Below are 22,519 nucleotides of genomic sequence, written 5' to 3'. Positions count from 1 at the left end.
TCTGACTTTTCTGTCATCTTTCTTATCTGCAAAATCAGAATACATGCACCAAAGAAACTAATTAAAAGACATTAAATATCCTTCAACAAGAGGCAAAGAGACAGGCCCTGAAACTGGTCGTTCAGAAATAGCAACCAACTACCTTCCATGGGTTGGCTGCTCTGACCAAATGCAATTGATTGGCAAAAGATAAAAGAAAATCCTTAGTACTCTACCAGAAGTAATGCACACTCTGTCCCAGAATGGTAATGGCCAGATTGATGGCCTGTGGCTTACTCTTCACCTTGTTTCTTCCTGAATCTAAATCTCACACAATTTGTTCAATTGATTAAACCTGCACCTCAGTGCAGGGTTGCCTCTTTAAAGAACTTTTTAGGTTCTATGTTTATAGGAAACAAACATGCAGAGGGTATTTTGAAAAGACGTGGAATGAGGCCAGATCAACCACATCTTCTGCAGTGAGGAACCACATTCCTCAGGTCCATGAGAGTGGCTGTTGCTGGTGGTGGGGCAAGGGGCAGGATTGGAGAATAATCTGTTATATTAGACATTAGCAGCAGGGTGCCTTGAAGGAGCTAGCCAATTTGGAGGTGATTCCAAAGAGAATTTCAAAGGTACTGATAGCTTTCCTTTCGCACGGCAAGTTCTCAAGAGGAATGCTGGCATTTAACAGGAAAAAGTAAATGAATAAAAAAGATGAACCAACCGGCACAGTAGTCTGACATTTCAAAGTGTACAAAGGGCTTCAGGTAATTGTCAGCTTCTCAGAGGTATGATAGAAAACAAACACTGGAGTTATTAAATGTTTCAACATGTTGACTCTAAAGCCTCAGGAGTTAAAGAAGTAACTAATATTATATTATTTAAGAATTTAAATAATTTGTTTTAGTGTTAAATGGCTTTCCCCTTATATTAATAATATTAACCAAATTAACATAAACGATACTCATTAATATTTTCTCACAGGTCAAATTTATCATTTATAATTACTATCCTTAGGATATTATGCCATTTAAAGAATAGTTTCTCCATGTCCTTTTTTCCTGTGACTGCAGTTTTATTTAAAACTCTCTTCATGCTACTTCTTGAACCTATTGCTAACAAAATTTTCTATCTTCAGAAGTGAAAATCTATTCTAGTTTTCACTTCAAGGTGTAAAACCTTTCTGACCTCCATTACCAGCCTCCAATTTCTGATTATGCAGCTCAACCCTCTCTGGATGTGGATTTCACTGAATCACACAAGAAGATGGCCCCTTTGTGTTTATTAATCATGAAATTACTCTGGTTCGTGTCTGCTCAGCTTGTTTACATGCTTGGCCAATCAGATATCTGTCTTAGATTGTAATCTTTTATTGAAAATACAGCCTATCTGACCTTGTACAGAACAAGCCAAGTGAGGTACCTAATTTTTCAGGCAATTAGAGTTACTGGCATATTGTTCTCAACAAGACTCCTACAGCCTTTCATATACTAAGAATTTAGGAGCTTGAATGGTTTCATAACTATACTTCACTGTTTGAATAGGTAAAGTTTTGTCTTTGATGTGTAACTAATGTATCCGAAAGGCACCTCTATAAAGGGTTTCTAACCAATTCAGAGTGTCTGATTTTTCTTAACAGAGCAACAATGGTGTATTCAAGACTTTCAAAGAGTTGTTAAATGTGATTTGTAGGGAGAATGGTTCTCAGGTCCCTGGACTTATTTAAGTACTAAAAACAAAACAAAAGACTGTACTGATTCACATGGAAAAGAATAAAATAAATGACCTCAATCCTAAAAATAGCATGTCTTTTTGGATGATTATTGTACATAAAACACAAGAGGTCCTAAATGCGCCTATTACTTGACTTCCAAACAAAAGACCTTTCCTACCTACAATAGCTGCTCATCTTATTTTCCCCTCTTCCTTTCATTTTGACGCTTTTCCCACTTCTTTCACATTTATTTCCCTTTAATTCTTTTACATTCCTCCGATGTCTTTCCTGTGTGTTAATCTGCAAGCATAAGTGTTTTGCCATATTCCTCCCCCTGCCTCAACTGAGAACAGAGTAAAACCAAAAATAGAAGAAAGGGAACTGTGATACACACACACACACACACACACACATACACACACACAACCAAACAAAATGATACACTACCTGTTAACACCCATCGATTAAAAATTAAGCCTTTGGTGTTTTTCATTGTACTTTATTCATGCATGCTCACACACACACACACACACACACACACACACACACGGTTCATTGCCATTTATTCATACTATTATTAATCAGCCCAGCATATCAAAAATCAAATTTTAAACGTAATATCGGAGACTCTGCCACAAATATTGATTGCTTATATATGAGAAAAAGATAAAAGTTCATTTTTTTTTTTTACTAATTTCATTAATTTTAAATAGAAACCTTTGAAACCTAAAAAAAAAATGTTTGAGTCGCTTATTTATTTATTTTTAAAGGAAGGACCTTCATTTATCAGGAAGTCTGAAGAGAGGAGCGGGTGGGAGCGCCACCGCGCGGCCAGGTGGCCGCGCCGGCTCAGTTCAGACTCCTGTCCTCCTCCTCGTCCTAGTCTTTTGCTTGGCCCTCCTTCTGCTCGGGTCCGGCGTTGTTCTGAATGGCTTTGGCAAACGCTTCCACATCGCCCTTGTTGGCGGCCTCCACGGCCTCCGCAGGAAGGCCAAACTGGCACATGAGGGGCCCCAGCTGCCCTGAGGCCAGGGTCGCGCTGAACATGCCCAGGGCCTGCTGGAATTGGGGCGAGGTCAGGGTGCTCTGGATCTCCTCTGCAGTCCGGGGCAGTGACTCCCCGCAGGGTAGGTAGGGCAGCAGGCGCCGCCGGACGTTGGCGTTGGCGAGGATGGGCGCCATCATCTCTGGCGTCAGCACGCTGGCGAGGTCCACTTGCTGGCTGCCTCCGGGCCCGGCCCGCACATTCATGGTGGGCAGAATGCGCTGGAGGTCGCTCAGCTGGATGGGCTGGGTCAGGCTGGCTGCTGTGCTGGTTCCATTACCTGAGCTGGGTGCAGGACTTGGGCTGGTCGCCGAAGCCGCTGCTGGGCAGAGGGGGATGGGGTGGCACGGGCAGGAGAGGTGGTGGAGGATGGGGTGACCGCTGCCTACTGGCTCTGGGGACTGGATGAAGAGCTGCTCGCAGGAGGCCTGCCGCTGCCCAGCAAGCTGGCCAGGCCTGGCCCAGTCAGAGCCCCAAGGCCACCCAGTCCTCCAAGGCCGGCTGGTCCAATGAGCTGCAGGAGCTCATTGTGACTCATGTCCCCATCAGGCTCTGCAGGCCGCCCCCGCCGCCCAGCGCCGACAGCTCGAGGCCCCCACTCCCACTCGTCCCCAGGGTCCCCTCATCGGGGGTTGTTCAGGTCCTCGTTGACTTTCCGGCCGTGCTCCTCCTCCTGGTCGGTCTTGGGTCCTGTATCCAGAAAAGTCGCTTGGACCCGGCCTCGGACTTGAGCACCGAGACCCTCCCACAGGGACTGCGGCTCGTGCTTGAAGCCACAGTTGTGGGGAAGACGCTCAAGGCGTCCTCCACCGTCCCAGATGTCCTGTCCTCCCAGCAGACGTGGATGAGAGAGTTGTCAGTCTGCCGGATGTCACGAGCCCTTTCTGTTTATCTGGAGTGACGGTAGTGCCTTTCAGTGACATTCTCCCTGCCCGAAACTCCACCAAATCCTTGTTGAAGGACCCCCGAGAGCCTGGCACCAGGCTTGGGAACAGAGCACCTGAAGTCGTCCTCCTGGCTGCGCCCACCCTTGGCTGGAGGTGCCGTCTGGGTTCACCCTTTCTCCTTGTCTCCTTGAATCACTTAATTTTAAGAAACATTTATTATAACTAAAAGAAATTCATTCAGACTAATTGCTTAGAATATTTTTTAAAAGAAAAAAAACAGTGAATCATTTTTATTTTTCGGAATTGTTTACCATCTTAATAATGGTATTTTAAATGTGATGTAATTTCTTCTGAAATTATTGTGATTGCAAATAATTTTTAAGACATTTATGTCAAAAGAAACAATGAGATTGAATAATTAATAAAAAGTGCCAGTTCTTAATATGCATTCATTACAATATTTAGCTACACACAGAATTTTAGATACCCTAAGGCAACAGTTCTAAAATCTGCTTGATCCTCACAACTGGATTGTAATTTTCTTGTTTCAGTGGATATTACTTCTTTACACTATCCCCAATGGTTTTGAACTCAGAAATCTCCCTAGATATTTTTCAGTTACCCCAAAATTTTAAATGACCATGAGACTTTGTTTTTTTCTGCTGTTTTCATCTTCTCCCGTCAATTCTGACTTTCTAGATTCATGAAAGGCTCTTATTGCCTGTGTCTTGTTGCTGTTGATAATCTGCTCTTATTTCTACTCCTTGATTATTTTCTTGCCTACTTTGGTCCTGTTGTTGATCTTTGAGTGTTTTGTTTGTTTGTTTGTTTTGTTTTGTTTTTGGATTAATACTTCTGACAATCCATTCCATTGCTTTCCAGCATAGGTATGCCTGGAAATTGGACTTTTGTCTTGCCATCAAGGCAAGACATTACCAAACTATACTCATTACCAAACCTATACTGTAGGTAACAGTATAGAAAATAAGTCAAATTCTATTTTCGCTTTAGATAAGACACCTCGTATCTAGATGAGACAATGTTTTAAAAATTCTAAATATCTGACACTTTACTTTTTTTTTTTTTTAAGTGTTAAGTTATGATTAATTAAATTGTGAGAGAACACGTGTAAGGAGGTGATAAATATTAAGGGTCATAAGAGTGAGGCCCTAATTTTATAGTGCAGGTGCCATTATAGGCAAAGGCTCTTTTATAAAACCTCTCTCTCTCTCTTTCTCTCCTTCTCCACCCATCTCTGCAATGGAGCATGTAGGACACAGAAAGGAGGCAACCATATGTAAGACAGGAAGAGGGCCTTTACCTGGGACCGATTCCACTAGCGTGTTGACCTTGGAATTTTCAACCTCCAGAAGTGTAAGAAAAAAATTTCTGTTTTTATAAACACTAAGCATTTGATATTTTATTACAGTGATGCTACACAGAGTAATATATTAGCAGTCTATGCAATCCTTTAATCTGGGAATGCTTTGTAAATGGAATTGGCATGAGTTTGGAAAGATCACTTTTCAGTTTTAAATTCAACTTTAAGTTCTATGCTAGTCTTTGGGTAAAACATTATTTATAAATTCTGGAGAAATCAGTCAGATTATATGGCATTTTATCTTCTAAAATCCATGTATGAATTCCTCCTTGGCTGAGATTATACAGTTGAATTCATTCATTCTATTTTAAAGATGAAAATAAATGAACTAGGTCAAGATATGCTTTCCAGTAATCTCTAGAAGTATATTAAGTTCTTATCAAATGTGCATATTCATTGTCTTATCTCCCTCTGTGGAGGTGTAATAACAATAAAATGATGATGCTGAGAAAAATTATTCAAAACATAGTTTAAATATAATTTGTGTTTACTCAAATGTATCACACAGTACAATTACTAATAGAATTACTTCTGTCATTACTCAATTTTCATCCATTCATTCTTTAAGCATAATGGAATATCTAATCTTAATATAAAAGTTTACATTGGATACGTCGAAACAAATAAAGCAATGGTCTATGACCTCAAGGAGTATAAATTATATTGAATAATATCCAAATCACCATTGGGAGTGGGGTACACAGGATAATCATGAGTGCATGGGTCAAGATCTGAACCCAGGTGGGCCTAACAGAGAGGAAATCTAAAACTGTTAACCTTCTATAAGACCAGGGAAGGGAAAATTTCAGATAAATCAATAGATGGGAGAAAAGGCAGTCCAGCTACATACCAGAATTAGGCAGGGAATTACCAGTTATTGAAATGTTGAGAGGGAATTATAATACTACAAGGAAATACATGATGGAAAGTGTCCCATAGCATGCTGAGATGTCATTTGGAAACTTGAGAAGTTTTAAGCAGCAATATTTTGAGACGTAAATGTTATATGATAACAGTGTGGAAAATTGATACCAGTGGGATAAAACCAAAGGAAATGAATCACTCTTGTAGCCATTAAAATAGTACAGACAAAAGTTGATTAGCATCTTATGCAGGAGAATAATAGAATAATGTAAGTGGTCAGATTAATGCATATGGTAGACAAGATAAGATATAAGAATCAATTATGAAGACAGAGTCAATGGTTAAGCAAATGTATGTTGTAGTTTCTTTTTCTAAGTAGGGGGAATAGAAGAAAATATGTACCCAAAATAAATGTAGTTTCATGTTGTGTAATTTAAATATTTAAATTAATACATAGTTCCTATAAAATATGCTATAGCATTGTAGTCTAACATATGATATAATAAAAATTCAGCACATTCATATAGTCCATATGGACCACATATACAAAGGTAGTGTTGTAAACTTGCATTGCTTAGTGACATTATAGTTGTCTCAGTGCAAGTACATCTATAATGTTTGAAAAATGACAAAATTGCCTAACAATTCATTCCTCAGATTGTGTCCCCTGTTGTTATGTGATGCATGATTGTAGTGAGACATTTCCTCTTATGATGTTTTCGGTGTGAGATTCTGCTTTTCACATTTTGTGATTTGCAGAATCATGTCCCTTCCCCCATAGATGTTCACATTGTAATTCCCAAGGCACTGTGAATACATACACATAGCAAAAGGACTCTGTAGATGTGATTAAGGTTAAAGAACTTTGAGATGTGGAGATTTTCCATACTAGCCCAATATCATCACATGAGTCCTTAAAATTTAAATATTGTTTTTCAGCTGAGTCAGAGAGTGATGTGAGAATGGAGTAAGGGTTGGGCAACTGTGAAATGTTTGGCTTTAGAGGTGGAGAAGATCTATGTTGCATCTAGGAGTGAAAAAGGACAAGGAAATAAATAGATTGAATTCAAATAGATAATTTAAATAGATTTAAAAACAAGCATGACCCTGAAGACATCTTTACCCAGGTGACACATGTCAGGACATCTGACTTACAAAGAACTAAAGATGCTAAATTCATATTGCTTAAGTTGCTAAGGGGTATGGTAATTTGTTACAGCAGTTATATGAAATTATTACAAAATTTAATAATGAAAAAGAGGTGTTGTAACAAATTTCAAAGAAATACACTAGTCTTAAAGTTTTGGAAGGAAGTAAGGAACTTAGCAGAAAAAAACCTAAATTGCTTTGGTGGATACAAAAATCATTGTGAGCCAGCTATTAATAAACACCTGAACTCTAAGGACATTGCTGCTGAGGGAACTGGAAGTAAACAGAATTGTTACACAGTGACAGAAAGCTTAGCAGAATTGGGTCTGCATTATGTGGACTGAAGAAATTTTATGAGATGAATGAATATTTAGCTGAGGAAATTGCTAAGGAAATTCTTAAAGATGTAGTCTGGTTTCTTTCTGCCACTTATAGTAAAATCAAAAGATATAAGTTGTTGTTAAACAACAACAACAAAAAAATTGTTTTTAAGCAAAAAGTAAATGGAACTAATTGATTTGAGAAATCATCAGCTCATCCAGAGTGCAAAATAAGGTAAAATAAGAGATGCACTGACAGAAAGTATGGTCTAGAGAAAAAGCCAAGGTTGTAGCTATTAGTGCAACCTTTGATAATAACTCAAATAATCAAAATATTGGAATAATCAATAACAGGAATGTCTGTTAAGAGCTGAAGGATGTGATTCACAGATCCTCTCAAACTAGAGAGTATCTAGAAAGCTTAATGGCCCTCCTTCTCTTTTTTTCTCCTCCTTGTACTCCTCCCTCCCTCCTTCCCTCCTTCCCTTCTCCTCCTCCTCCTTATTTGTAGTTTTTGGTGAGATGGATTCTATGTTTGTGCCCAGACTGGTTTCAAGTTCCTGGCTCAAGACATGCTCCTATCTCAGCCTCTTAAGTAGGTGAAACTACAAACAAGAAAAACAAATAATAGCAGGGAGAACAAATACTAGCAGGACTTTTCTTTTTTAGTCTCCCTTCTTTTATCATATTATCATATTCATACTATCAATGCTTTCTGGGGGCTCTGCTTGACTCTGTTTATTAGCTTTAATGATCCGAGAAAAGTCCATCCACTTATTTCACTTCAACTAACACTTGCATGCTAGAACTAAATTCTCCTATATATCTACATTCCGAACTCTTGTCCTTTATAGTCAAATATCTGTTTGCTATTTGTATTTGAATTTCTACAATGAGGAAGAAATCAAGGTAGATTAAATGCTTTTCTTTCCTTCCTACTCCAAAATGAATAGTCAATGAAATAGCACTAAAACAACCACCTCTTAAATAGATGTCAGATGGTTTACATCATTCTTCATCTCCCGTGGCATGCTGATAAAAATTTCCTCTTTGGTTATCCCACTAAAAACAGGATGCCCACATATAGAGGATTCATCTTCATATAAGAATGCCATTCAAAGTTGAAAATTTGAGAATTGCCCTACTGAAAATCCTTCATCAATTCTCCCTAATTTTTAATACATTAAAAAAAACAGCAACAAAGCTTGACGAGTCCCATTCTGGACACAATTACCAAGATTGACTTCCTGATGTTTCTCCACACATTTTCCTCAACCAAGTTTTGCCACATTATGGTGTCATGGATATATATTTTTGGTCACTTTATCTTGAACTTTCTTGTCTCTTTGGGTTTTTTCTTTTTCCCCTGGAAAGGTATCTTAGCTTGCTTCCCCTCTCTCATTCCCAAGTCTCAGACTCACCCACCTCTGACATTTTTACCTATTTCATTTAGCAAAGACTTCTGAATTGAATTTTCATACATTATACACCAGGAGAGCTGATATGGACCATCCAAAGTTCTCTTCTTTTGGTATCATGATGTATAGAGAAATTTTTTATTTACAAGAAAAATTAGGAAGGAAATCAACTCCACTTCTGTCAGGTGCAAACTAGAATCAAACCCTCACAGTATCCTCCATGAATGAGAGCAAAAGTGGCAATAAACACTGAAGAGGAAGGTGAATCTCATCAATTTCTGTGATTCTTAAAAAAAATCTATATTCAGCGTCTTCAATACTATAAATGTATGAAGTGATCAGTTGGCCATATAATGGATAAAAATTTGTGTTTTCTTGAAATTGTTATGTCACAAAAGTTATATAGTTTTTTTAACATTTATTTATTTATTTATTCCCAAATATATTAGTAAGACATATTTCATATTATTTTCCTCTTGTTTAACCATAGAAGGGAATCTGTCAGATTCCAAACACCATGATCATCTTTCTTAAGACTCCAAGAGTATCTTCTGGGATTGCTAACCTTTTTTTTTTTTTTTATGTTTTTGTTTGTTTTAATTAGTTATACATGACAGTAGAATATACTTTGCTACATCATATGTAATGCAGTATAATTCCTCATTCTTTTGGTTGTACATGATGTAGAATTCCACTGGTCACATAGTTTATACATGTACATAAGGTACTAATACCTTATTCATACTACTATCCTCCCTCCCCCCATACCGCCTCCCTCCCTTCACTCCCCTCTACCCAATCTAAAGTAACTCTATTCTTCCCTAGCCCCACCTTCCTTATTATGAATTATCATCTGCATATCAGAGAAAATATTTGGCCTGTAACTTTCAGATCAAGGCTGAACCTATTCCTGTCTGCTCTGGTTCTCTTCACAAAATATTCCTTTCTTATGTAATTATGTACTTGCTTTATTTATCTATCTATCTATCACATATTTACATATATATGTACATATGTATATTGCATCAAGAACATAGTTGATAAATTTAAATTCTCCAGTATGGCAGATTTAGATTTTTTTATTTCCTTTTTAACTTGAGTAAGATTTCACAGATTCAAATATGTAAATGAAGATAACACCACAGGAACTGGATGGCAAAGAAGCATTTATAGCTAGTAATTCTAAACATAAAGATCTGGAGTTACCGTTTTTAAATAGGCAGAGTCAAATACATTTCCTTTTATGGTGTGTCTTCCAAATATGGGATTGGACTCTGATATCTGGAGAAGAATTTGACTTTCAAATAAAATATGGAGGAAATCAACCTTAGCTTTCTTAGGTCAGAGTTGGATTTGAAGTCACTTAAAAATGTCTTTTTTCAGGTTTTCCTCGGTGTCTTCAGTGAATTGGGAGGTCCAGGGATGACTGAAGTCTATGGTGCTAAATTCATTAAGAAGGAAGGAAGAGTAGAAATAGGATAGTATTCAAAAATTATCCTTGCAAAATTGGACTTTCCTGTAAGAAAAAGAGCATGGCCCTTTGGAAATGAAAATAAAATATAATAAACAACATAAGTGAAAATTGATAAAGGAAAAAAGGATTGAATAAGAAAGATCAAGAGGTTAAATCTTTTGTTGAATATTCTTTCTGTTATCTGTTGAATTCTTCCCCATAAACAACATATGAACTCCATACCCCTAGTCCTTCAGAACATGATCTTATTTGCAAAGAGTCATTACAGAAATAATCGAATTAAAATAGTCATTGGGTTGAGTCCTGATCCAAAATGACTGGTATCCTTACAGACAGGGGAAATACTGGACAGAAATAAACAAGACAGGGAAAACTACTCAAAAAGACACGGGGGACTGTCCTATGAAGGTGAGTGACTCCTCTTCAGGTCATGGAATGCCAAAGTTTACTGGAAATCCACCAGAAGCTGGAACTGAGCCTCCCTCACTCCCCTAAGATAGAACCAACCCTGACAACACTTTAATTTTGGTCTTTTATCCTCCCAAGCGTGAGGTGATATATTTATGTTATTACGTTAGTTTAAACCATTCAGTTTGTGAAACGTTGTTATAGCAGCCCTAGGAAATGCATATATTCTAAGAGATCTCCAATTTGTTGAGGGTTAATTTAAGAATGTCCATTAGTTTTTAATTCATCTGATTTCTCCATACCTATAGGCCCACAAGAACCTCTTAAAAAATATTTATTTCTAGATTTTACTGATTAATATATTCATAATTCTAAACAATACACATACTTTTCTTAAAATAAATTAATTTTAGATAATATTTACTAATCCCTTGCTATGGAAGATGTTCAATGAACACGCAATGCCTTCTCTTTTGCTTTCTCCCTATTAGTCTGTTTTACAAGTTACCCAATAGTTTTAACATGAATTATCTTATAAATATTGTTCCAACAAGCTCAGGCAATCTCTATCAATATTCTTACCTTTCCTTCTGACACTTTTCCATATCTGCTGTTGTTTCCACATTGTTAACTATGCTTTTATATTATGTGGTAAAAATTAGTATCATTTATAATACAACATAGACTTCTTGGTTTTTTATTTATTTAAATCATCAGAATATATACATAATGTTAATTTTATTAGTGTTATTTGGGAAATGAAAAAAATTGGAAGGAATATCAGGTTTTTATGGATTCAGTGATTTAATAGCTCTGTTATTAAAAAAGCAAAAGTGACAAGGATATATAGATTCAGGAAAAATGTTTTTAAAAAATACAATAAATGTGACACACACATAAACACAAGCATTGACTTTGACATTTCTTGCATATTTATTTTTCAAAATTCATTATTGCCTTTCCTTTTTTGATATTATTGCAAAGTATTGCTCCACCACATTCAGCTTTCCAGTCATTTCAAATCCTTAATGTTTACTCCTTAGAGATGACCTATTCTGCAAAATGCCTATGACCTCTTGCTCTTATCTGAACTACTTGCTCTCAAGGCCTGCTGAACTGCTGAGCTACTTTCATTCGCATTACATTCTTTATGACAGTAGAGACTCATTACATCTTTTATCTGCCAGTTTGCTTTTCAATTAACTCATGCTGACTCCAGCATATAGTTACAAATAATTTTTAAAATATGGAGAGGATATGGCCAAATTATATGAGCTATTACATCTCCACAATGATCACATGTTGATGTATTATTTGAAATAATTTGGTGGGTATGAAATTTTGAGTTCAAATTATTGTTTTCATAAAATTGAAAACATTGGTTTAATGTAGTTTATGATTCATTTTCATATTTGGTACAAAAATCAATATTCTTTTGAGATAACATGTATTATAAAATTCATTTGTGTGAATTGTGTTTTCATTTTCTGAAATACCACCAATACATGTCTGATTATGGAATACTTTGGAGTTTGTAGAAGTATAAATTTTTATGGTCACTATGAAAAATAGTATAAAGGTTCCTTAAACAAATTAAAAACAAATCTAACAATTACACTATTTGGTATATATACCAAGGAAATATAATATCTATGATGAAAAGAATCTGTACTCCCATGTTTATTACAGTACTAATCACAACAGCCAAGCAATGGCAACAAACTGTATGGTACATATGCACAATGGACTGTTTTCAGCTATAAAAAATGAAATTGTGTCTTTTATAATAACATGGATGGAAAACTGGAAAACATTATGTTAAGTGAAATAAGCCAGGCACAGAAATCCAAGTACCACATGTTATCACTCATATTTCTAATCTAAAATGTGTTTTTGAAGAGGTTGAGAATAGAATGTTCCTTACCAAAAGCTGGGGAGAGTGCTGGGGAAGGACAGGGAAAGGTTGATCATGTTCTTTTACAGGTACATCAGCGTAAAAGCTCTAAAGTGCCGTTGTAGAGTAGGTAGTTATGGATAACGGTAATGTATTGTATATTTCAAAAAGTTAGAAAAAGGAGTTTGGATGTTTTCACGTACAAAAATTATGAATGAGGAGATAAGTATGTAAAACCTGATTTTGACATCACACAATGCATACATGTATCAAAAATAATATAGCACCTCATGATATGTGCCATTTTAATATTTTTCTATCAGCTAAAAATAAATGTAAAATAAGAATAAAATAAAAAATATCTTACATGGAGATGATCTTGAAAAAACATATGGAAAAGAAATTTTTCAGATGATAATGTAGTATAGCTTGTTACTATATGAGAATAACATCACCTCTCTACCTTATTAACATATATCATTAAAATGAGGGCAACAGTGAACTGAAAAAAATGCCTAAAATCTATGGAATAGCAGAGAATAGAGAATAGTCTGTTGCCCCAATCTATGGAATAGCAGAGAATAGAGAATAGTCTGTTGCCCCAATCAATAACTTTATTTTTTTACTGTTTTAATCCCACAGATAAAAATCACCGTAACATTTCAATAGTAATATGCCTAGATCTCTAATATACTATTAGAAATGCATAAGTATGTGTGCATATGTATAATATTTGTTGGAAAATATATGAAGATTTTTTTTCCATTTTATTGGTTAAGAAGTAATTTACTGCTAATGTAGCATGTACATATTTGTTTTAATTTCTTACCAATGTAGGTGCATCATACTACAAAGTCCCAAAGCTTCTGTTTTGTAGGATATTAATCAAGTTTAAGAAAAACAAATGGCCTTTTAATTTGAATAATCCTAAGTACATTTATTTTCTAAAAGAAAAATGTTTTTCTTTATGCAGAATCAGCTCAACTGAGAAAATAAGAGAATGTTGAATTCTCAGGAGAATACCCATTAATTTTGGACTTTAAATACTAGTTTGTTTACACCAAATAATTTGTTAAGTTCTTAAAATAACTTTATTTATATTCTTATGCTTTTTGGTAACTTGAACAATAGTATTTATGGAGTAACATGACTTTTTGATATGTGTATGCAACACATTAGGGTGACTACAGAAAATGGTAATTCCCCATACATATTAAAAACAAAAAGAAATGTTACCTCAAGTACATTTTAAAGACTAAAACTAAATAACTTAGGACAGTTTCTTCCATGTTGTCTCATATGCAATATGAATATTTCCTTTTATCAACACAGTATGAAATTATTACTCTAAACACTAATTTAATAAAATAAAAGTGAATTAAAGGAAATAATTTTTATCTTATTTACCTAGTGAATCATGCCAAAAAAGTATTAGTAAAATTTTTTTAATGGATAGGAAGTAGAATTCAATAGACACAGACTGTAACCATGACCACTGTAGGCCACTGTGTAGCATTGATTAAGCAAAATCAAAATATGCATTCATTAAATATTAGTGTTTTAAATTTAACAAAGTTGTTTTCAAAATATTTATTATAAAATATTCACTATTGAATCTTATTTTACTTTTGTATGAGGCATACTTGAACTAAGTAAATAATATTTGAGATGCAATTTATACTGTGACATCAACTAAAATTTCTAATAATTAATTATAAAACTAAATCCTTTGCTAGTCTCAAGTAATTACTACATTTTTCTTCAGTATTAAAAATACCTTTGTTATGTTAGAATTAGCTAATTACTTGTCATAGTGCTATTGCAAATATAAGTATATTTTTCACAAGTGTATTTGCTAGAACTATACAAAAGTTTTAATTGCTTTGCTCTTAGAAGCTAATGAAATGATTCCAATGTTAAGAAACTTCATTAAAAAGTTTAGAAAACAGATGTTCAGATAATGCATTTAAATATGTATTATAAATGAAAAATTAGAATGTTATCCATAAATGAGTTGAAATAATACACTTATATGTTTGTATTGTTCCTTCATTGACCAAATTGAGCCTAGAAATATGACATTGTTAACTTTTACAGAAAAGGAAAACAGAGAAAAACAAAAAATAGGATGTAAATGAGTTAAGATATGTTCTAAATTTTTGACATTTTATGTGCAACTTTTCAAAATAAAATTACCAGCATTGAATATCTATTATAATGAACATATACACAATGCTTGGATTTTTTTGTATGAAATAATCAGTATTCAGTAAAAAATGTGTATTTCTTTCAGGTCCTCTATCAGGACTAGAGAAAATAAAATTGCATTATGCCATTTTTGCTTTTAAATGCTTTTAGTTTAGTAATAACAGAATTTTGCAGGTTAAAGTACTTTTCATTCTGTCTATGGAGAAAAACCAGTTTTCAATGCTAATACTAGAAAAAAAGAAATGAAAAAAGGACAAAATGTGACTTGTTATTCATTCATAACTTTACATATATATATGTACACATATATGTAAACTATAATTACATGCACTTACATAAGTAATATACATATTAATGTATTTTCTCATAAGAATAATTTCAGCTATCCCAACACATTTAAATCAATTACATTCACCTAACAATTAGAACTCAGCCTAAATTCAGCTATATTTGCTCAGTTTTGTCTGCCAATGTAGCATTCAAGTGTTCTCAAAATCTTGTTTATATAAGTAAAAGGAAAAACAAGTAGTGTTAGTTTGGTTTACTTTACTGCTGATATTTATTTTCAAACTACATTTGTATTTTAAATGTCGATATATTTTGGGAATTGAAAATATTTTTGTATTTAAAAGTAAAATACTTTGATAAATATTAATAGAATTATTATGCTTAATGCATAGTTATAAACATATTTAAATAGCTACATTTGCCATACATTTCTATTATCAATATTAGTTTTTTTATTAAATAAAAGTATAGATGAAATTAATCTTTAGTGTTTAATGTGATCAATCAACTTTGATATATATGTAAGGATTTAATTTTTTAAATTAGAATTAATGAAAGTTAATTTTTCCCTATTTTAAAATTTTACACTAATGAATTAAAAATGATTCATCTTATGCATTTGCAATATACAGAGGTATTTCCTATTGAAGTATATGTGAAATAATCTTTATTTAGCTTATAAGAATTCTTGAAAATACTTACATATGCTTATATGAAACACTGATTTTACTATGTTGTCCTCCTTTTCTTCTAATAAAGCAATGTAATCCCCTTTACACTTCCTATTTTAAATCAAACATCAAAGTCCAATTAGAAGCTGACTATAAACACTTTTAAATGATTGAGAAAATCTCAATAGACAAGTAACAGAATATACTGAAAAATATTTCTAAACAACCTTTTTAGACATTGCAATATATTCAGTTCATAGAGTAAAAACTAAATCAATAAATTTTGTTTTCTACAAAAATATATATTCACTTTTCTTGCAATATAAAGCTGCCTGTAAGCATATGGAAATACTTATATAGTCCTTATATGAAAATATGCACTTTTTTATCTATTTGGTGCTGGGGATTGAACCCAGGGCTTTGTACATACTAAACGCAAACTGTACCCACTGACTTTATGTCAGCCTTAAGGTGGAAATATTTAAATTATAAAACCTCAGAGAAATTTAAGAAAAGAAAAAATAAGTTTAGTTTCATTGCATTAATTCACATTTCTTTGAATGCTACAATGATTTACATTTTCCTATATCTTTAAAATCTTTAATCTGTTACTATTGTTGTTTCTTTTATTTCTCTTATATTAAGTAAGTTTCATTTATTGAGACTAAGTACTCTTGCTTAAATTCATAAAGTATAATGAATCTCTATAATATGTTTTGGAAGTAATATAACAACTGTCCTTGGTAAGGTAATATATAATTTCTTCTACAATGAAATACATTACTGATGATACATACAAAGAATGAATACTTAATATAACAGAATAAAATTTAATTTAGGAATATATGACATTACCCTATGCTTGTTTTCTGTTGTAAAAGCAGTGTGAGTACATATGCTCATATTTTTCTGAGAACACAGAAAAATAATTTGTATTTTACTATTGTTCTTTCAACCATCTTCTATGTAGTATTGAAGTCTTACTGTTTTGATTAATTAGGTTGATTTTAGTTACTAAATATAAATATATTATCATTAGGCAACGTATATTGAAAGGCTGGCATTTGTACTAATCCACAAGCTCCCTGATGACATAAAGGAACCATATTCTGTATTAATATTGGTTGTCTTGCTTCATTTCCATTTCATTCAAGGATGCATCATTTTCTTTTGTACATAAGATAACTTATGGACAATGGCAATCATATCCAATGGCAATATTAATTAATTGTGATTATGTTAATATACTTCCTTGTTGATGTGAAATAGGAAAAAGAGAATCACCTCCCATGGATTCTTTCCCAGAAATCACCTGCAAGACTTACTCTCTTATTGTTTAAGTTGAATACAGGGCCATCCATACCTTACTAATTTATGTATTAGATATCATTCATTATGTTCAAAGTTACATTTATTTAAGCTAAGAATATGAAAAAAAAGTTATGGGTTTATAGAACTTTAATTGTACTGGGGAAAGCAGTCTAAAAAGATGTAAAATATAAAGGCAGGTAGTGAAAAAATAAAGAAGGAAGTAAATTTTGCGAAGAGTCTGACACCATAATTAATGTTTGGCTGCTAATAACTTTCAATCAATACTCTTTCTCTTCTGTTTTTACTCCACATCTGTGCAAACCAATAAGAAAGCTCCATGCTCTTTTATTCTGCATTGAGTAAAAATTCAAACCACTGAAGCCTCACAATATAAACACAAGAAAAAACAAGCCACTATCCCTTGTGGCTTATAAAAATTTTAATTATAAAAATTTCCACCCCAGCCTCACAATATAAACACAGAAAAAACAAGCCACTATCCCTTCCCTGCTTCCTAAAAACTATTTTTCAGACATGCTTGGGAACTTGCTCTGCTTTCCATGAGAATTATCATTTTGTAAGCTACAAATCACTTCATGTATTCTTAGTGTCATGTGTGACAATATCCTGAGTCAATCATATGGAAGGTATATTCTCCAGCAACCTTTGAGTGTCTGGGCTCTTGAGCACAATGAAACAATTTCTTAGGCTCTCCTTGTGCACTCAAGGTACCCAAATAGTCTCTTCTCAAAAACACTTTAACTTTTAAAATGAGATGAATGTAGTATCAATTTCTGAGATACCCTTAAGTAATATTTCCTATTGTTTCTGGGTAAAGTACTTAGGTTCATTTTAGTAGCTATAATCTCTTTAACAACTCTACCTTCCTTAGCTCCAGTTTTACTTGCACTTTTCTCACCAAACTTCAAGTGTTTCAAATTTTCCTGCTCTGCTTTGCATTCCTGATTATCAGTGTAAATTTGGCTAAAAGCTACCATGATAACTCTGCTACCACTATAATGCTGTGTTGCATTGAAATCTCCCCCAGCTTATCAATTGATCTATCACCTTTAAATTAATTCTCTCAGAAAGTCACAGGATATGGACAAAATGTAGAAAACTTCTTAGCCAGAATATAACAGGAATGGACTCTAGCGCAATTTCCAAGAGAAATTGAAATCTCACAAGTTCAGTCTTTACTGTACACAGTTCTTTTGGCATTCTGTTCTTCTGAGCTCTCACCAGATTCATTCATTAATCTCTGAAAGCATTCTCAAGCTTTTCCAGTTTCTATCTCTAAACTTTTCTAAATTTCCACCAATCAGCTGCAAAAACTGCTGACTCACATGGTCTGGTTGGCAATAGCAACAGTCCTACTCCTGGAACCAGCATCTATTTTAGTTAACTTTTGTATTGGTATGACAAAAATGTCCAGCAAGAACAATTTACAGCAGGGAAAGTTTATTTTGGCTCACGGCTGCAGAGGTTCAGCCCACGGTCAATGTACTGTACAGCTCTGGGTCCCAAATGTGGCACAACATCATGCCAGAAGAGCATGGTGGGGGAAATAAGCTTAGGACATGACAGCCAGGATGCAGAGAGAAAGAGACAGAGAGTTCCACTCACCAGGGACAAAATGTAAACTCCAAATCCGTGTCTCAAATGAGCTATCTCTTCCCAACACAACCTACCCACCTACAGTTACCACCCAATTCATCCATGTCAACGAATTAGTTCACTTATTAGGTTCAATTTTTCATTATTTAATAATTTCACCTCTGAGCATTCTTGCATTGTCCCACACATGACTTTTGAGGGATGCCTCATATCTAAATAACTGTTCTATATGTGGGAATGACTGGTTTAGTCACTGGAGTTTCTATAACAAAATACCGTAGACTAAATAACAATAACAGAAATGTATTCCTAAAAGATCTTATGGCTAAAAGTCAAGCATCAGGGAGCTAGGCAATTTAGTTTTTGCTAAGGACCTTGCTTTCAGGTGGATGTCATTTTGGTGTAAAATAACATGATGGACAGAGAGAGAATATACTCTCTCCTGTCTCTTCTTAGGACACTAATCCTATCTTGAATGTCCCATTCTCATCAGCTAATTTTGTCACAAAGCTCTTATATTCTAAATTCCACATTGTGGTGGAGTTTCAACAGATGAATTTTGGGAAATTAAAGGTATTCCATCCATAACAGCAAAAAATGAGCATATATGTTGAACAGATTTTATTATATTTTCTCTAACCTTTTTTCCCAACATAGGTTTTACACCTTTTTTTGTCTCATTAAAGTTTTTTCTTTGAAAAAAATATGTCATTTTGATTTACATTTGATATGTAACATCTTTAAATATATGTTATCATATCTTTTTTGTGAAAAAACCACTAATTAAATTTATAATTTCTTAAAATATGAAGCCATTAAATACAACATGAAATACAACATTTTAATACAATATTAAAATTCTTCAATTATTTGGTATTCCTTGAATGATTTGAGTTTGTCACACTTTATATATCTTTAAAATGTATAAAATATACTCTGCAAAAATTCTTTTAGCTTATGCTTTTTACAAATTTATTGTACTGTTTTTCTATTCCATTTAAAATTTAAGATTTATAATAAAGTTATTTAATAAGGCTTTAAGGAATTATAGTTATTTTATAATTACTTCCATGTTTATGAAATGTGAACAGTTCCAGAATAAATCATTTATATTATTCTTATTAAAAGTAGTAACAGTAGTAACAGTAGTAGTAATAGAGGTATAGAGGATTAAGCCAAGGGTGGTTAACACCCAGTCACATCTCCAGCCCTTTTTATTTTTTGCTTAGAGACAGCATCTCATTAAGTTTTTTAGGACCTGATAAGTTGCGATGGCTGGCTTTGAAATTTCAATCCTCTTGCCTGGGCCTCCTGAGCTGCTGGGATTACAGTCATAAACCACCATACCTGGCACAGAATCCCCTATTTTAAATGTGTAGATAAAAGTCAAGCCACATGATTACACATAAATTTTGCCATAGAATAATATTTTTCTCACTCATTTTTATCCCCTGAATATTAATTTACTATTGTCATATTCTTAAGGAAACCTCCCCTAAACTTGCTTATTTTAAAGGAGATGTTAATACTGTTTATGCTTTTAGCTTATTAAAATTAGTCCAATAATTTATGTAACTATCTGACAAGACAAATTGCATGACCAATTGAAATATGTTTTATTCTACTTTGTTTGTCTGACTTTGTCTAATTACTTGACTATACTGCTCTGGGCGAACACCCCTTTCTGTTTAGATAGGAATACCCATCATCCTGAGAAGACCATGCATAGGTTTTACTGTGAATAAAAATAGTATATTTGCAATATATATATATTATATTTATATATTATATATATTATAATTATATATATATATATGAACTATAGTTCCTCATCTTTGCTGGAAAAGAAAGAAACAAAACATTTGGATACAGTTATTTCATATCAAAATTTGTGTGCCTAATGTCTTCATATGGAGAAAGTTAATGTCAATAACCTTGATGTGAATAGTGTTCTCTCATAGATGCCTAAAGAGTCAGATTAAAGTCAAATTTCTTTAAACAATTATATTCAAAATAAATACATTAGAAAACAATAACAATTATGTTATCAAACTATAGTTACATTCTTGATAATTAAATTTATTTTGATTGATGTATACAAATTGTACATTTAATATAATAGTTTGATGTTTTCATACATGTATACATTGTTTAATTTTTAAATCAGGTCAAACATTGTTAGCTTTTCATTGTCGTGAACAAAATACCTGTCAAAAACAGATTACTGGAAGCAAAGTTTTACTTTGGCTCTTGATTCTAGATGGTCAGTCCATCTTTGACCGACTATTGCTCTGGGCTGAAGGCAAGGCAGAATGTCATGGTGGAAGGATGTGGTGGAATAGCCTGCTCCACTAATGGTGGCCTGGAAACACAGAAAGAGAGGGGAGGAGGTTACAGGGGAAGTGAACCCTTCCAGAGCATGCATCCAGTGAGCTACCTCCTCCAGCCAGGCACCACCTGCCTACAGTTAGAATGGTAATTAGAATGGGCTGATTAGATTATAACTCTCACAATCCAATCATTTTATCTTTGAATATTCCTGAATTATCACATGACTTTTTGGGAGATATCTTTTATCCAAACTATAACATACCAATCTCCAATATCCTTCAACATTTATCCTTATGGTAAAAATGTACTATTTTATATTTATATTCCTGATTATTTCTAATGTAGGAGAGTTACTTGGAGGAAAATCACAAATTAGATATTCTTAAATTTTGAATCTAATCAAAATGCCAATAAGTAGAGAGAAAAAAAAAAGTAGAAAAAATTTGTGAATATACTGTTTTTAATGAAATTAAATTTATAGGGTAAACATAGGATACTATGATAAAATAACATAAATCCTATTGTTCTTTTTGTAGAATATACAATGTGATCAATGATTACTTTAACTAGTTTAGCATCAGAAAGTTTAATATATTCAGTATATATTGATATCTGAGCATGATTATGCAAAGTACTTTTAAAAAAGGATATTATAAAAATGAAAGTTTTTGAGCATATGCTTATAGATCATTTGTCTATCATCTCAGATTGAAAATAGTTACGTAAAGGTTAAAGGCATGATGATTTCTCCTCTATCTTCCATTAACATTTTCTATTTTATTTTAAAATTAGATGGGTTGGATTCTTCTCCCAAAACAAAAACAAGAAATAAAAAAATAAAATTGGACACAGAAAACAATTCAGATGCCAAAATACAAAATATTTTTTTGAAAGTGTCTGATATGGAATGGAGTTGTAAATACAAATCCCACTGTGGTTTTTCCAGATGCAGTTTGGAGGCTTTTAGATACATTTCCTTGTAGCCAGTTCTCTTCTGTGACTTACATGCTCCAGCAGGTCCCTGCCTTTAAGTTTCCCAGAATTCATTAAATTGGGTATCACCATTCCCGTTTAGCTATGTGGATATTCTTCAGAGATTTTAATAGATTTAACATTTTAATAGTTTTTCCCAAAATACCAAAATTTCAGCTGAGCACAGAATGTGAAGAATGCAACTCAGAGGTCATGAGCTTGCTCATGTCTTACCTGCATCCCTCTTCCTGTTTATTCCCTAAGGACCCATTGTTTTCCTCTGGCTTTCTTATCTAGCAACTAGGACTGCTTTGCTTCACTAGTTCATGTCAATTTTTTTATACATTCACTAGTTTAACCCACATTTTAAACTGATAAGTGACTTACATGTGCTAACCCAGATGGTTCCTTTATATAGTGAGTCAGTTAATGACTGAATCAACTATGTGCATATACCTCTAATTTGCCCATGTTCACAGTGCCCAAACTTCATTTACTACCATATATCCCAAAGGCTAAAACATAGATCAAACATATCCAACATATAGCTTGTTGTAATATCATTGTTGTGTTTCATTTTGAAAG

The 22,519-nt window shown here is 33.6% G+C and overlaps 1 pseudogene across 1 annotated transcript; it reads right to left on the bottom strand.

The window, feature by feature from the left end:
* Nucleotides 1–2,545: 2,545 nt before the first annotated feature.
* On the bottom strand, nucleotides 2,546–22,027 carry LOC306655776 (proteasomal ubiquitin receptor ADRM1-like; annotated as a pseudogene). The gene is made up of 2 exons: nucleotides 21,968–22,027; nucleotides 2,546–3,814 (listed from the first exon to the last, which is right to left on the bottom strand). The product of its transcript is annotated as a proteasomal ubiquitin receptor ADRM1-like (transcript).
* Nucleotides 22,028–22,519: the final 492 nt, after the last annotated feature.

Source organism: Sciurus vulgaris, assembly GCF_902686455.1.
Source record: "Sciurus vulgaris genome assembly, chromosome: 3".
Taxonomy (NCBI): Eukaryota; Metazoa; Chordata; class Mammalia; order Rodentia; family Sciuridae; genus Sciurus; species Sciurus vulgaris.
Note: the sequence above shows the minus strand (reverse complement) of the source record. Positions and strands in the feature narration are given on the sequence as shown.